At 43.8% G+C, this 14,132-nt stretch overlaps 1 protein-coding gene across 10 annotated transcripts in view; it reads left to right on the top strand.

Annotated features, from left to right (window-relative positions):
• The first annotated feature begins 754 nt into the window (after nt 1–754).
• The window catches only part of TEAD1 (TEA domain transcription factor 1), a 153,747-nt gene continuing 140,369 nt past the window's right edge, over nt 755–14,132 (top strand). For 3 of the 10 annotated variants that reach the window (XM_064426157.1, XM_064426156.1, XM_064426159.1), the window contains exons 1-2: nt 756–1,067; nt 1,629–1,769. The gene's annotated coding sequence lies outside the window, so the exon portion shown is untranslated. Of the gene's footprint in view, nt 1,068–1,628; nt 1,792–14,132 lie in introns of those variants that run through there. The other 7 variants (XM_064426155.1, XM_064426154.1, XM_064426161.1 and 4 more) reach the window with 4 other exon arrangements.

Below are 14,132 nucleotides of genomic sequence, written 5' to 3'. Positions count from 1 at the left end.
CAAAGGTGGGTAGAAATGTGTGTTTGCACATCAAAGTAGGCAATTTATTTCACAAACACCAAGGTGTCCAGCTACCCATTTTGCTTATGCAAATATGAATTGTCACAAGCACAACAGCTGTGCCTTCCCTGCAATTATTTCCATAAGGTAGCGGATTGTTAACCGAAGGAGACGTGCCTGTGATGCTGCCTGGGGAGTGTTTCTGGGGGATGGGTTGCACAAGACAAGAAGGGTACAGATAGTCCAGTGGCACTCAGGCTCACGCATTTGGAGCGGTGCAGAACTGGCATTGTGAAATCTGGAGCTGGGGACAGTTTTGTGAGAAAGGTCAGGATCTGGACTGCGGGTGAATTGACACGCTGTGTCCGTGTCAATTTGGGGTGCGATGTCTCCTCATCCCATGCTGCCGGGCTCTGTCGGGCCTTTGGGACACAGACCCGCGTTCCTCGGGGTTTGCACGGGGCTTTGCCGCGCACCCAGGGGTCGGATGCGAGCGTGTGCGCACCGAGCCTCCCCGGGGAGCCTCCGCGTCCGTTCCGCGGGGCAGAGCCCCATCCCGCGCATCCCCCGCGGCTCCGCCCCGCCGCCCCGCGGGGCAGCAGAGGCACGGCCCGGCGGAGCCCCCGCGCGCGGAGCGGCCGCGCAGCCCCGGCCGGGCCCCTCCGCGGGCTCCCCTATGAGGTCAGCGCGGCGCGGAGGCCCCGCCCGCGGCCCCGCCCGCCCGCCCGCGGCCGCAGGGGGCGGCGGGCCGCGCTCCGCCCCGCGGCCGCCCCGCTCCCGCGTTCATTTCATTCCTCCCCTCATTCCGCGCATTCCTCGCATCGCTGGCGCCGCGCAGCCCGGCCGGGAGCCCGGCCCGCCCCGCCGCCGGCCGGGCAGCAACTCATCCTCCGAGGGCTCCGTCCGCCGGCCCGCGGCAACCTACGGCCGCGGTATAAATAGCCGAGCGGCGGATTAAAAATAGGCGCGGGGGCCATAAATAGCCGGGTCGGCCCGGGGGCGGCGGGCGAAGTTTTGCCGTCGGAGCGCGGCGCGCTGGCGGAGCGCGCAGGGGCCGCGGCGCGGAGGTAAGCGGGGCCGCGGGCGCGCACGCCGCCGGCGCTTTGTGCGGCGGGGCGGGGGGCCCGTCCCGGCCGGGGGCGGCCCGGGGGGGGCCCGGCGCCCCCGCAGGTGCCGGGGCAGGCGGGCCGGGGGCCGCGGCGGGGGGAGAAGTTGCTCGGCGCGGAGTTGTGGCGCTGCGGGGCCGCGGCCGGAGCTGCAACAGGCGCTGCCGCCCGCCCCGCTCCGCGCCGCTCGCACTGCCCGGCCTGAGTCACCGCCCGGCACCGGCCGCGCTCGCACGCCGCTCACTCACTCCCTCTCTCACTCGCTCACACACACAGGCTCTCCCCCTCGCACACGCGCGCACCGATCCTTGGCATTTTTCACATTTTTTGTTGGTTTTCCCCCCCCGCGGGAAGCACGCGAGCCGGGAGCAGCCCCGCTCGCAGCCATCCCCGGGCCGCCCGGCCTGGCGCGGAGCTCCGCTCGCCGCGCTGCCCCCCGTCCTGCCTCCCTCCCCTCGCTTGTTTTCCTCTAAAAGATGAAAGAAGGAATGTCCTTTTTCGCTGCTGCTTCTCCTTCTCCAGAGCTGCTGCCGCCGCCGCTGCTGGTTAATTGCACATTCAAGTGGAAAATTTTCGGGAGTCAGCAGAAACATTGTATCCAAAAAAGACAAAGTCGCAGTTACAGCAACACCGAGGAGATTGTCCCTGGAAAACTTCCTTTCGGTAGGAACCGCAAGGTTTTTTGGTTGGTTTTTTTTTTTTTAATTTTAAAATTTTTTTTTAAAGTTTTTTTTTTGGTTTCTCGGCGAGGTTTTGAGGAGCTCCATCGCACAGCTGTCCCCGGCGCTGGTGCGGAGGGCCGGTGGCAGCCTTTGTTCGCAGAGGAGCGCTTTCAAAGGAAGTACACTTCCAAGGGGGAGGGAAAACTTATACAGTGCGCCTTTTGTACCCAAATTAAAACAAAGCGGCCCCCTCCGCACAACCAAACAAAAACAGCGAGGCGAAATAAAGCGAGAGGAGGGGGGGGGGGGAAATATCTCTGTTTTCACCAAGGAAAAAAAGTTTGCGCTCCTGCCTCTGTCGAGCACGGTGCTAGTCGTGATTTTTCTCCTCTTGAAATCTGTTTTAAGTTGAACGGTGTTACCAGTATAAAAATATTTATGAAACAATGAAATACCAGCCACCCACGTTTCTCAGGAGAGTTGTTAACTTATTAGAAACAAGTGCCTGCCTTTGATACAAAGAAATGAAAAGTGACCTCCAGAAGTGCTGGAAAGTTAGGGAGCAGCTCTGCCCTGCGCTCTCTGAATGTAAATGGCTCCCGGTATTTTTTAACTGCTCCTCTCTAGGCAAGAAAGGGCAAGAAACATCAGATTGTACCGGTGTTTTCTGACTTAAAATAGCGTATACAAGACATAGAAGCCGAAATGGCAGAGCCTCAGGGAGAAGAAGTACATGTGCAGCTGTATTCCTGCGTTAGCAGGAGCATATTTGCTTTCTCTTTGTGCTGATAAAGTTTGGAAGCGCAGTCTTGCAGGTTAGCGGTTTTACAGAGCTGGGTGAGGGCGAAGCTGGGAGCTGTATGGATAGCATGCTGCTCTGCCTGGCTGCATGCTCAGTTATTCTGCAGCACATCTAATATGGAAATCTCTGTGGGAATGCCTCTAACAGGAAAATTCATGTAAATAACTACGTGCTACCTGCAATTGAATATGAAAACAAAAATGATTGTAATTACATTAGGACTTAATTTAAAATTATGTGGGGTTCTTCTTACAACCCTAGATTGGAAATGTGTGTCTGTAATGTATGATGTATTCTGTCTCTATAAATAGTTGGGGAATACCATTACAGAATATTAGATTGTACTGATGGTAAGATGGTGCTGTTAAAAATGACACAGACCTGGATATTAAATTACTTGTGGGGTGGGAGGGAAGCTTGCATGTTTGTTTGTATGTGAACATATGTATTTTTATATACACACATACACACACGCACTTTATTTGGGAATAGAAATACAGGAATTAATACACTGGATGTTCTTGAAACACAAAACTTAAGATTTTCTATTTAGATCACGTTCTGAAGTTGCAAGTTTTTAAAATCCACTTTTTGAAATTATTTTCACGAAGGGTAAACATTTGGAGGTGCATTTATTTTTTCACCTTTGTGTGAAAACACATCTTTTCACACTGCGCTGGTGTTTAATTAGGTCATAAAGCGCTTCCTATACCAGTAGGGATAATTCTGCATTTTGTTTGCTCCAGGTTTTTATCAGCTGACCAAGCAGAAATTTTGGATGCAAATTATTTCTTTCAATTTTTCTTCTTAGCAATCTAGAAATACCTTTGGAAAGTACTTTATTGCTAAACACATTCAATGTATTTTGAGCATCCATCCTGCTTACGCCGCTTTGGTGAAGTAAATATTATTGGCCTTTTCAGCCAAGGGAGTAGAACAACAGCTCTTGAGGTTCAGATTGTGGTTTTATATTCTCCACAGTTTCCTAGTCGGTGCTGAGTGAGGTGTACAGGAGCACTGAAGCCAAGGAAAAATGTTGATTTGACAGGAGTCTTGGTAAAGACAGAGTGTGCTTAAAGGAGTTTTAATTAAACAGCTAGAAAAGAACAGCAGAAACTTAATTACGAAGTAGCCCCGGCCGTGAGTGTCCAGCTGAGCAGTGATAGCGTGTTGGGATGTGTGAGCATGTGTGTAGTGTGTTTGGTGTCACTTGGAACCGGGGGGGTTTTGTTGTTGTTGCTGCTGCTGGACGCTGTAGTGGTTTTGGATATCGTTAAAGTGGTTTCTGGGCTTTGTTTGTCTGTGCCTGAAAAAGTTAAGTTCAGTTGAGTCACATGCTGAGGAAAAAAACCATGTCTTCCTTCTTTCTGTTTAAGCTGCCTTTGTGAAAATATTGTAAGCAAACTTTCAAGGTACAGTACAGGCAATAAAGGAATAAAAACTTTGGGAGCTATAGAGAAATACTGGCATCTTTCATTTAAGAAAAGTCAAAGGTAAAAACATGCAGTTGTGCATTATGATACAGCTGTCAGTTTTCAGGCTGTAAAGAAGGATGGTTACACTGCTGGAAGAATTTCACCAGAAGTAATCTCATTGTATTAGAAGGTGCCTAAGACTGTTCCCAAAACATGCAGATTTACTGTACAGTTCTGGATGTGTGTGTTTGGAAGAAAGTTAACTTCAAACCTGTTATGAGCACTTGGTTTCTTACTGGATACATGTCACACATATATATATAAAAATATATATATGTATATGCACATCACTCATTCTAGCTGGTATTTCTTCACATCATTAATATTAACCCTGTACCCCTCTGAAGGTGGTTTAAAAGCTGTCTTTCTGTAGTGATTCCATTTATTTAGGAAGAAACTATTGGCTGGATCCAATCCTTGCCAATCCTCAGGTTAAAGTGACCAGGATGACTCATAGGAATAAACATTTGCTGGATCAAACACTAAGATATTTACAGCATGTGCTTTATGTCCATGGTTAGTGTGATATTTGATGTCTAAAGAAGGACATCTTTGATTTAAAAGAATATTGATTTGACACACTTTTAAAAATTTCTCCTCGGGGCTTATGTTCTGCTTAACTTGTAATCTGCCTAAGACTTGAAGGCAAATTTCTGTTAACAGCTGATCATTCATTCCATTTGGGCTCTTATTCATGGCATGTGCAAATATGAGGTGAGGGCTGACTTCTTAGAAATCTGGTCTAAATTCAGGTTAATTCCATCAACTTCATACGGCCCGTTGCTGGATTACATTGGCTGTAATGAGGGTGCAAATTGGCCCTTTAAAAATGATTTTGAAGTCCCCGGCTCATCAGAGGGACCTACCTTTTCATGAGAGAAATAATCCTTTTTTCTGGGACCTGAGGTTTAATTTCTGTTGCGTTGCCGTGTTGCGCTTTGCCGTTAGCGCTTGCCGCGAGCAGGGACGTTTCATATTCCTAAACTGCACTCCTTTACTGTTAAAGAATTATTTGAATCTCAGCATAATTTTAGGACTTTCGGGAGGTAAATAATCTTGCTGCAAGCAGGGGCTGTTACAGGTTTTGTGGCAGTTTGTGCAAGTGCTGTATAATTTAAATTGCATCCTGTGATATATGAACAGATGAATGGCATTATTAATTGTAAAGCCAACTGACACTAAGCTGTGCTGAAGACACACTTTTAGGAAAGCAATCTTTGCAGTAAATTCCCACTTTATGACCATATCTTGCTTTCTGTTCTTGGACAAAACTCTTTTTGACTTTTGCAAGTGGAACAAGGATGGAATAATATTTCCTGGAATAATTTTGTGTTTGGTTTTAATGATTGCTCATTTTCAAAACAGAAGAGAGTGAAAAGTTGCAGACTTAAGTCCTTTGAGGCAGCAACTTCAAATCTGCTCCTCAGATCTGTCACATAAAATTCAGCTTAGTGTTTTCTGATTTAATACAACAAACCTCTTATTTTTGTGATCCCACTGAGGACACTGTGAGTTTTATCTTGTTGTTGGTAAAGCCAAAATTTCTGTCTGTGTTGATGCACATTCACCAACTTTTATACTGGATCAGGTTATTAATATTCCACCAGAATTACATTAATTTCAAAATACAGGGATTGAAAGTTAAAACGTGGCTCCCAACAACTAACTGGAGTTATTTTACCCAGGAAGTTCTCCAAGAGTAACCCATCACGGGCTACACGCCCTCGTTGGTGGGGTGAATTTTGAACATAGGTCTGGGACACGATGGAAATCCGCGAGTGTGGGAAGGGTTCGCGGTTGCTTGCCTGGTTGGCTCAGGGCTGTGACCCCATTTCCTGGTCTCTCCAGCCTGTGCCTGGCTTGTCAGAGGCAGCCTGTTTTAGTTTGGCTCCTGTCCAGTCCAAGGTATCACCTACAACTTTTTGTTCTTTGTCTTCTGCTCGTTGTTTACTGGAACAGCGTGATTATTCCCCCTGCATCCTGCCGGACCTTTACGGCCTTCTTGGCTTTCCAGCTCTTTAGGCTTTCCCTGAACTTTTGGGTCAGAGCCGGTCTGGGTGGCTGCAGGAGCACACGAGCACAGAATCTAAGTTTATTTTCTAGCAGGTCAGGAGGTAGAATGTGAAATCTCCATGTGTGGGGAGGGGGAAGGGATGAAAGTTTGGGATTATGTGTAAAACTATTAAAATGCTATTGACTGGGAATCTAAAACAATGACGAGTGCTGTTGTTTTTACAGATACATGAACTGAAAACTGCTGCTAATGATGGGAAATGTTAATTATGTGAGAACATATTGAACTTATATTCTCTGGCATGAACTTTTTTAAATGCATCAACTGGGCTGCCTTTTATGCGCACAGCTTTCTAATTATCATAATTCGGTACAGCTCTGGCTTTTGGAAAGAGTTCAAGTGCAATCTCAACTTAACATGAAAGGAGTTTTTTTTTTTTTTAACTGAGAATGTTCAAGAACAATTTGAAAAGATAATCTAAAAATGCTACATACTTAGCTGGGTATAAGTCAGAAAATAAATATGTTCCCATAACTGCCTATGAAAGCAGAACAGATTATTAGAACAGAAAGTTATCTATTTTTCTCATTATGTCTTTCACACTCCTACAGAACACAGCTAAAAGCACATTTTCATAATTGAATATCATAGACAGACCTACTATATATTGATTGACAGTAGTTTTTATTTTGCCAGTTTTTTAAATGATTGAGTAGATCACTGTGTTATGAAAAAATTATTTCTCCTCAAATAGTAAGATTTATTTTTTAAATAAAGCAGGAAGATAGCTTTCATGATACTTTTGGTATTAATGTGTTTCTGTAACATATTCAAGTCCCCTTGCAAATGGTCGTTACTGGTCAGTTTTGCTTGTCTTTGTGGAGCTTGAGGAGGTTGTAAATATCAGGTTTTCCTAAAGCACTCAGAAGTGGTTTGGGTTTTATTTTTGTTGTTAGTTTTGTTTTGGTTGTGTTGGTTTGCTTGTTTGTTTTTTTTTTGTTTTTTTTTTTGAAGAAGTAAATTTCATGTAACTTGCGCTTTAATTGTCCTTTCAAAGATTTTTTTTTGTATGTGATCAAATTGCTGGTTTCCACATCACACATTCCCCACTATTTTTTGGTCTTTTCCGTTACTACAGTACATGCTACATTTCTGAAATGCAAAGAAAGCCCCAGTGAAACAAAATGACTTCATTTGAGCTGGCACTTAAGAGTAGAATTCACTTCCATAGTGCTGAAATAAAAGAAGCCAAGTGTTTTAAATAGCCACTCCCCTAGGCCAGAGTGTTTTTAGAAAAGCTCATTGTCTAGATTTGAGCTGTAGCAGTATGCCTGCCTCTGTTAAATCTCCTGATCCAGACAGCTCGATTTCTAAAGTCGACATCTGGTTTACTCTTTGTTCACCTGTTTAAAAAAAAAATGCAAATAGGCGAGTGTGCCATTGCCCTAGAGCTCTGCAAAAAAAAATAAAAATGCTGTTGACAGTTTGTCAAATAGTGCTTCCAGTCTAAGACTGCAGTAGCCTATTGTTATGCCAGCAACAGGCAACAGAAGTTGTGGCACCATATGGCCAGTATATGCTTCAGATAAGCTATCTGTTAATTTAGCTTATCAGTAGTGTTTTGATATGCTTCGTGTTTGAATCGCCAACCAGTATGGCCCTGGGTACTTTTGGTGCCAAATTATTCCTTAACGTTATAGACATCACAATTATTCCCTTGGTGGAATCTCTCACCATTCATTCACCTCATGGTGCTGTGAACAGCGGTGCTTATTTTTGGAATTAGTTGGCATGGCTTGTTTGGTTTGTTTTTTGTTTCTACATGGTTGTCTTTCTGTTGGGAGATTATAATTCAGGAATGACATTTTGGTTTTGAGGGGAGAAAATGTCAGAACAGACTTTGGAAGAAAAGGTAAATTCGTAGAGGTTTAGGGGATTAAAGCTTCTGTTATGTGTATATCAGTTAAAAAAATATGGTGATCTGGGACAATAGTTAATGGGGAAAAGGAAATTTTATTCACACCTAATCTATCACCAGTATCAGAGCATACTTTTTTTTTTTTGTTCTAAAGATGGTTTACAGCTTAAAATAAAAAGGCAAAACTCTGTTCCACATCCCTGGTTTTGCCTTCCTTCTTTCAAAAAAATTTAACCTTTAAAACCAGTCACGTCCGTAGATCTGCTGTCAGCTGATCTTTGAAGTTTTTTTTTCCCCTGCTTTTTCCACGATCAACTGAAAGCTTTGGAGAAGACTGGAAGAGTCGCTGGAAGTTCCTTCATCTTCCCCCTCGCCCTGCCTTTCTTCAGGAGTAATTATTCTGTTGCAGGAGAAGTTTCCAGCCATCAACAGAGTCTTCCATTCAGTGCCTCTGTGGTGTCCTTAGGGCTGGATGTGCCTGTGCTGCTCTCTGACCTTGCAGCACATTCCTCTGTCTCCTGCCCCACAGGCTTGGTCTTGCTGTTCCTTGCAGGGCACCACAGCTTCCCTGGCTGCCTGGGCCCTCCTCGTTCCTTGGGAATACATTCTTGCTCTTGGTTAAGCTCTCCTGCCCTTGGATCCCTGTGACTTTTTTGTTTCTCTCCTTTTGCAATCCAGATTGCCAGGTGCTCCTTCCCCGTGTTCTCTGCTGCTGCTCATGGATGTGGTGTTGCTGTGGGGTCCCTTTCCTGCTGCTCCCAGCCCTTCCTTGCCCTGGGTATTGAAAAGAAAGGGCCACTTGTGCTTGCCACGCCTTTCATGTCCAGGTCCTTAATGACCAAGAAAAGGACTTAGATTCTCTCTCAAAAGAAATTTACAATCGTCTTCTGAATCTGTTTGCTGACACCACTTTTTTTTTAGCAATGAGAAGACGTCAAAGAGAAGTAAATTTTTCTCCATTTGAAGCAGAGAAATGTGAACAATTTGAGCAGTGGCCACTCTTTACTGTTTCACTGAATTCCACCCAGATGACCTGCCTGGAAAAAGGCAGGAGCTGACAAAACACCCAGGGGCCAACTGGGTGGGCAGTGAAATGAGAGGTGGTGCTCCCACCTTGCTCTGCCTCAGCTGATGCAGGCACCTGCAGGAAATGGGAAAGGCTCCCTGCCCTTGGCTTGGCATCTGAGGCTGCTAGAGGGCTTCTGGTTTCTCTGCAGGGGCCTGAAATGTGTCTGTCCCCTTCAAGCTGGAATGTGGGCTGCTCCCAAATTTTAAATCCGTTTTAGATTCAGATTTAGAGTTCAGGTCCAGGGTGTGACTCAGGAAATTTGGTGACAGCAGCGTTTTTTGGCTTCTGGCCCATTGCAGGTTAGAGCTGTGATCTCTCATCCTGGTGTGATTAGGGGCAAGGTAAGCAAAGGCCCTGGCAAAGGAGGGCTGTTGAGCCTTTCAGCTCCCTGAGGCATGTGTACATCTTCCCTGTGAGTTATTTCTAAGTGCTTAACTGTGAGAGGCAATTTTCAGTTCACTAATGTATCTAGTTACCACCCATAATGGGTATGGCTGTCTTTGCATTGCTGGCTCCTTTAAAACATAACAAATCTATGTTTATTTAGTGCCATGGGACACATCTTTCTGGGGGTTATTTTGATGAAACTTCAGAGCCTGTGAAGTTTTAGTTTATTTGGTGTCTCCTCAACTTGGCTTTACTGGTGTTCCATTGGTTTCAGCCACTGCTTTGTGATAGGAAATGCACAGCTCCAAATAATGTGCATTTTGCTCATTAAATTGACTATTACTTATGCACAGTAATTTCTTGCTCTGCTTCTTGGCATATTTACTGTATGCTTACTGAGCAGCTGTAGATAAGCAGTTGAAGGGGCACATTTGGAAGACAGTTTTAAATATGCAGCTTCCTATACAGATTCACTTTAGCCTCTAGCATTAGTAATAATTTTTTACTGGTGAAACAGTGACCCATAAATAACTTTATCATCCAAAATCTCTAAAAACAATATGAAGAATTCCAAAGGGTAGTAGAATTATTATAGTTTTTGGTTGCTTGGAAAATTAACTAATACTCTGGCTTCTGAGATTTTAGAAAGAAATTAAAGAACCCTTTTTTTAGGTAGCAGGCTGCTTTTAATGGTGCTTCTGTATTAAGGAGAGTACAGTATTGTAGGTTATTTATTTCTGGGCATGCAGCACAGGGTGAAGAGCCTGCAATTCAGCTTGCAATGCCTCTGTGCCCTGAGGTAAACTCTATTTCACAAAGGGAATTTTGATTATGGTCTACTGCTCTGTAGCATAGTGGAGGCTTCAAGAGGCAAGTGGTAAATGCTACCAAAGAAAAGCTGGATTGGAGCCACTGACGTCATCTAAGTAAATCTGCTGTAGGACTATAGCCATAAAATGACTGCCAGCCACGGAGCGCACTTTGGCCTTTTCTTGTCAAGTGTTTTAACTGCTGCTTTTTTCTTTGCTTTTCTTTTTTATTTTCCTCTGAGCAAGATGCATTTTGTTTTCTTTTTTATTTTTTCCCCCCTCCTTTGCTAGTTGTGCACAGGGGTGAAATACAGAAGTGCCAACGTCCCCCTCCATCCCCACCACGCTGCACCGGGGGTGCGAGTGGCTGCAGCTTGCAGTTCAGAAATTAAAAAGTAAACCAGTACTTTTCCATACATGAGCCTGGCAGAATTCAGCTTCCATCACCAGCTATTTTTTAGGTGCAAGAGCCTGGCAGTTCAAGTTACAGCATACTGATGAGATTTGTGTTGTGGGCAAAAAGGGTTTTGATGCTCTGGAAGGCGTGCTTTCCTCTGGGAGAACTCGCTGCATAAAAACGGCTGGGCTTGAATTCTGAATTAGCACAAAATGCAGGGGGGTGTGTGTGAGAACACTTAAAATCCAGTGTTAGTCACTGCTTTAGGATTGACCTCGGCAGTTTCAGTCACTCCTGAAATAAAACTTCCCTGACTGTTTGTTACCAGCCGGTCTCTGGTGAGACTTTCTGTCCACAGCTAAAGACACCAGGTGCATGAACAACGGCAGCTGTAGGATTCATTGCTTGGGGTTAGCAGTCATACCTCTACCTAAGGGCATCCCTAAAAATGCACTGATATCCCAGCTGCTCTCCCCTTGGAGTTCAGCTCTATTAGTACTGCAATGAAAGTACTCAAATTTTTGACAGTGGAATTTTAATTCAGTGTCAACATTCTCTTGAAATGAATTTCCAGGATGTTTAACACACCATTTTTAAAAAACAGAGTTCACTGTAAAACTCATTAATAATTATTAGCTCATTTGTCCCATGACAATATTTGTTTGCTTGATTGATATACTTTTTTAAAACTTTAAAATAAAAACTAAGCATCACTGTTTTTGAAGTTTGAGTCTTATGATCAGAAATATATTAAAACCAGTATCTTATCCATGAATCATTAGATGAGTCAGTTCCTGAAACCACTACAAGCCTCACAGTTCTTGGCTTGGGCTGAAAGCAGGAAATCCAGGCTTCAATAACTTCCTTTCCCAGTACTGGCTATAGCAGCGTTCGTGGTTAGTATATGCTGCTTTTGTAAGCAATAGGAAGATGTATGTCTGAGGAACAAAGGCACTCGAGTCAATTTGCTGAAACTGTTTATAATTTGTGGTCTTGATTTGAATGTCAGGATGCACTGGCATATACTGCACTCTGTGCTGCAGTACATTTTCCAGCAGTCATATTCAGCATGTGAAATAAAGGGAACACATTATGGGACAATTCTTGGACAAAACCCATCTAATCAGTTTTCCAGAAAACAGGAAGATATTTTTGTGAAATCATCCAATTCCTGAAGACTAATGGGAGTGAGAACTGAGCACATAGGGGTAAATTTAAAATGTTTATTTAGCAGTTACTTTGTTTTATGCTTGTGCAACAAGCTATTTTTATTCTGTTTCAGCGCTCCAAAAGGGCTTGAAAAAAACCCAACCCCAACTTGGAACTTATAAAATAAAAACACATGATTTGTTTTCAGCCTCCTTTTTTTTTTCTTTTTTTTTTTTTTTTTTTCTTCAGTGAAAACTGTTTGCCTCCTCATAATCAAGGACACATTGATTGTCTGTGTGTTAGTGGAGCATTGTTGGCTGCAGAATCTGTCCTTTAAACTTGGAGTGCCTGTATGCTCTGACATCTGTGCAAGGGGATGAGCTATTTACCTTTTGGAGCTAATGGGGCCAGATTCGGGCTTGGTACAACATTGATCTTAATGTGTTTACACCTGGAAAGTGTTCAACCCTTTATGCTTTTCTTAAATATTATGAAAGATAGTTTGGTATCTTGTGCTTTTTGTTTGGTTAATTTAACTCTAATTAATTAGCAGCACATAAAGGCCAAACCCACCTTCTTTAATGATTCTTTTTATTCTTCCCTCCAAAACATCATTTGTTTTTAACAAACCAGGAAGACTAAGAGTATTGAGAGCAACAGATTAGTAGGTACTACATTAAAAAAAAAATCTACTTTTGCAAGGTTAGTTAAACTGTGTCTGCAATATTGGTTAAAAACAAATGCAGAGCTCTTCTTTTAAACAGGCAGAACTGGGATTTTTTGACAGTGACCATCCAAGCAAGCTGCTTTGTTGAATTTGAGGGATCAGGATTTTTCTCAGAATATTGAATGGGATGCTAGTGGTGCAGAGAGCGTTTGAAGACATCAAAACCAGTGTCACTGCTCCATGAGTGCAATTCTCAGCAGCAGCAGCAGCTTCTCTGGTGCGGGAAGTTTCGGGTGCCTCCTGCTCTGCCTCTGAGGACAAGGTTTGCTGTGAGGCTGAGGAGTGAGTGCAGTCACACCCCAGCCATGCAGAGATGTGTGCAGGGGTGCAGGGCACAGCAGGGCTTGCACCGTGGAGCTGCAGGAACATGAGACTTCTGGGGGCAAGCTGGCCTGTCTCACCTTCCCTCTCTGCCACGCTCCTCTGGAAGATGCTTGCATCCCTGCAGGAGGGTCCTGGGGAGGATGCACCATTCCTGCCTTTCTCTGGGCTGGTTCAAGGGGTGCTTGAGTCCCAGAGGCTGGGCTGGAACCCCAGCTGACAGGAGGAGAAGCCTCCTCAGGTGTCCCCTGTGCCATGGAGCCAGATGCTGTTGCTCCAGGGATTGCAGTGCCGGGCATCACACAGCCCATTGTGGGTTTAACTTGCTGCATTGTAATTAACTCCTTGTAATAACAATAATTATAATAATTAACTTACTACAATAACAAGGATGTTCTTCCCGCTGCTTCTGCTTGCTGATTTTGGGACAGAAATCTCACTTCTTTCCTGTTTGAGGGAAACTGTAAGCACTTGAGCAGTGGAGAACAGCAATGGCTTTTCACAGCATCAAAGCAAATGTAAAAAGAATTGTTAGTGTTTGTGATCATAAGAAGTGCAATTTTCTATTAATTAATGTTAAACAACAGATTGTTTAACACAGGGAAGAAGAACAAAGGGAGAAGCCTTCAAGTGGAATAAGCATCTAAAGTTTAGAATCAGGTTATAGTTGCGCTTGATTTAATTTTTTCCCCTTGCAAAGAAATGTAAATGATTTAATATTGCTTTTCTAGCTGAACAGTCCTGAATTTGGGAATTGTAATGCATAAGATCTGGAGATACATTTTGATCAAGTTCATACGCTTTAAATGTGTATGAACTGAACATCTTTGTGCTGCCATCGATCAGAGAGATGTCCTGTTGCTCTAATGTGGATTTTGGTTTTGGATTAGAAGCCTGGGGCTTTGAATTGCTTGCTGTCTGTAGACCAAGTCATCAGTGGCTAGTGATTGATTCATTAATTAAAATCAATTTAAATGGATTTGTAAGCCTCATGTAACAGATTATCTTATTAGCAGCATGAGAAAGGCACTGTGATCTGCAAGGAATCTGTCACTTTAGACAAAATATAGCATGATTTTATGGGAGAATTTAATGAATTGCTGTTGCTGTAAGTGATCTATGCAAATGGAAGAGCCTTGCTTAAATCATACATTAAACAGACTCTTCCTGTTGAATATATTTTATTTTTTTAAACCTCCTCCAAAATACTTGACTTTAATTGTGTGCGTGTGCTTCTGTACATATTCATGCTCACAATGACATGTTATGTATTCTCAAGTTTCTGATATATTCTGA

This window comes from Passer domesticus, chromosome 6, assembly GCF_036417665.1.
Source record: "Passer domesticus isolate bPasDom1 chromosome 6, bPasDom1.hap1, whole genome shotgun sequence".
NCBI classification, from domain to species: domain Eukaryota; kingdom Metazoa; phylum Chordata; class Aves; order Passeriformes; family Passeridae; genus Passer; species Passer domesticus.
The sequence above is the reverse complement of the archived record's forward strand: the minus strand, read 5'-3'. Positions and strand labels throughout refer to the sequence as shown.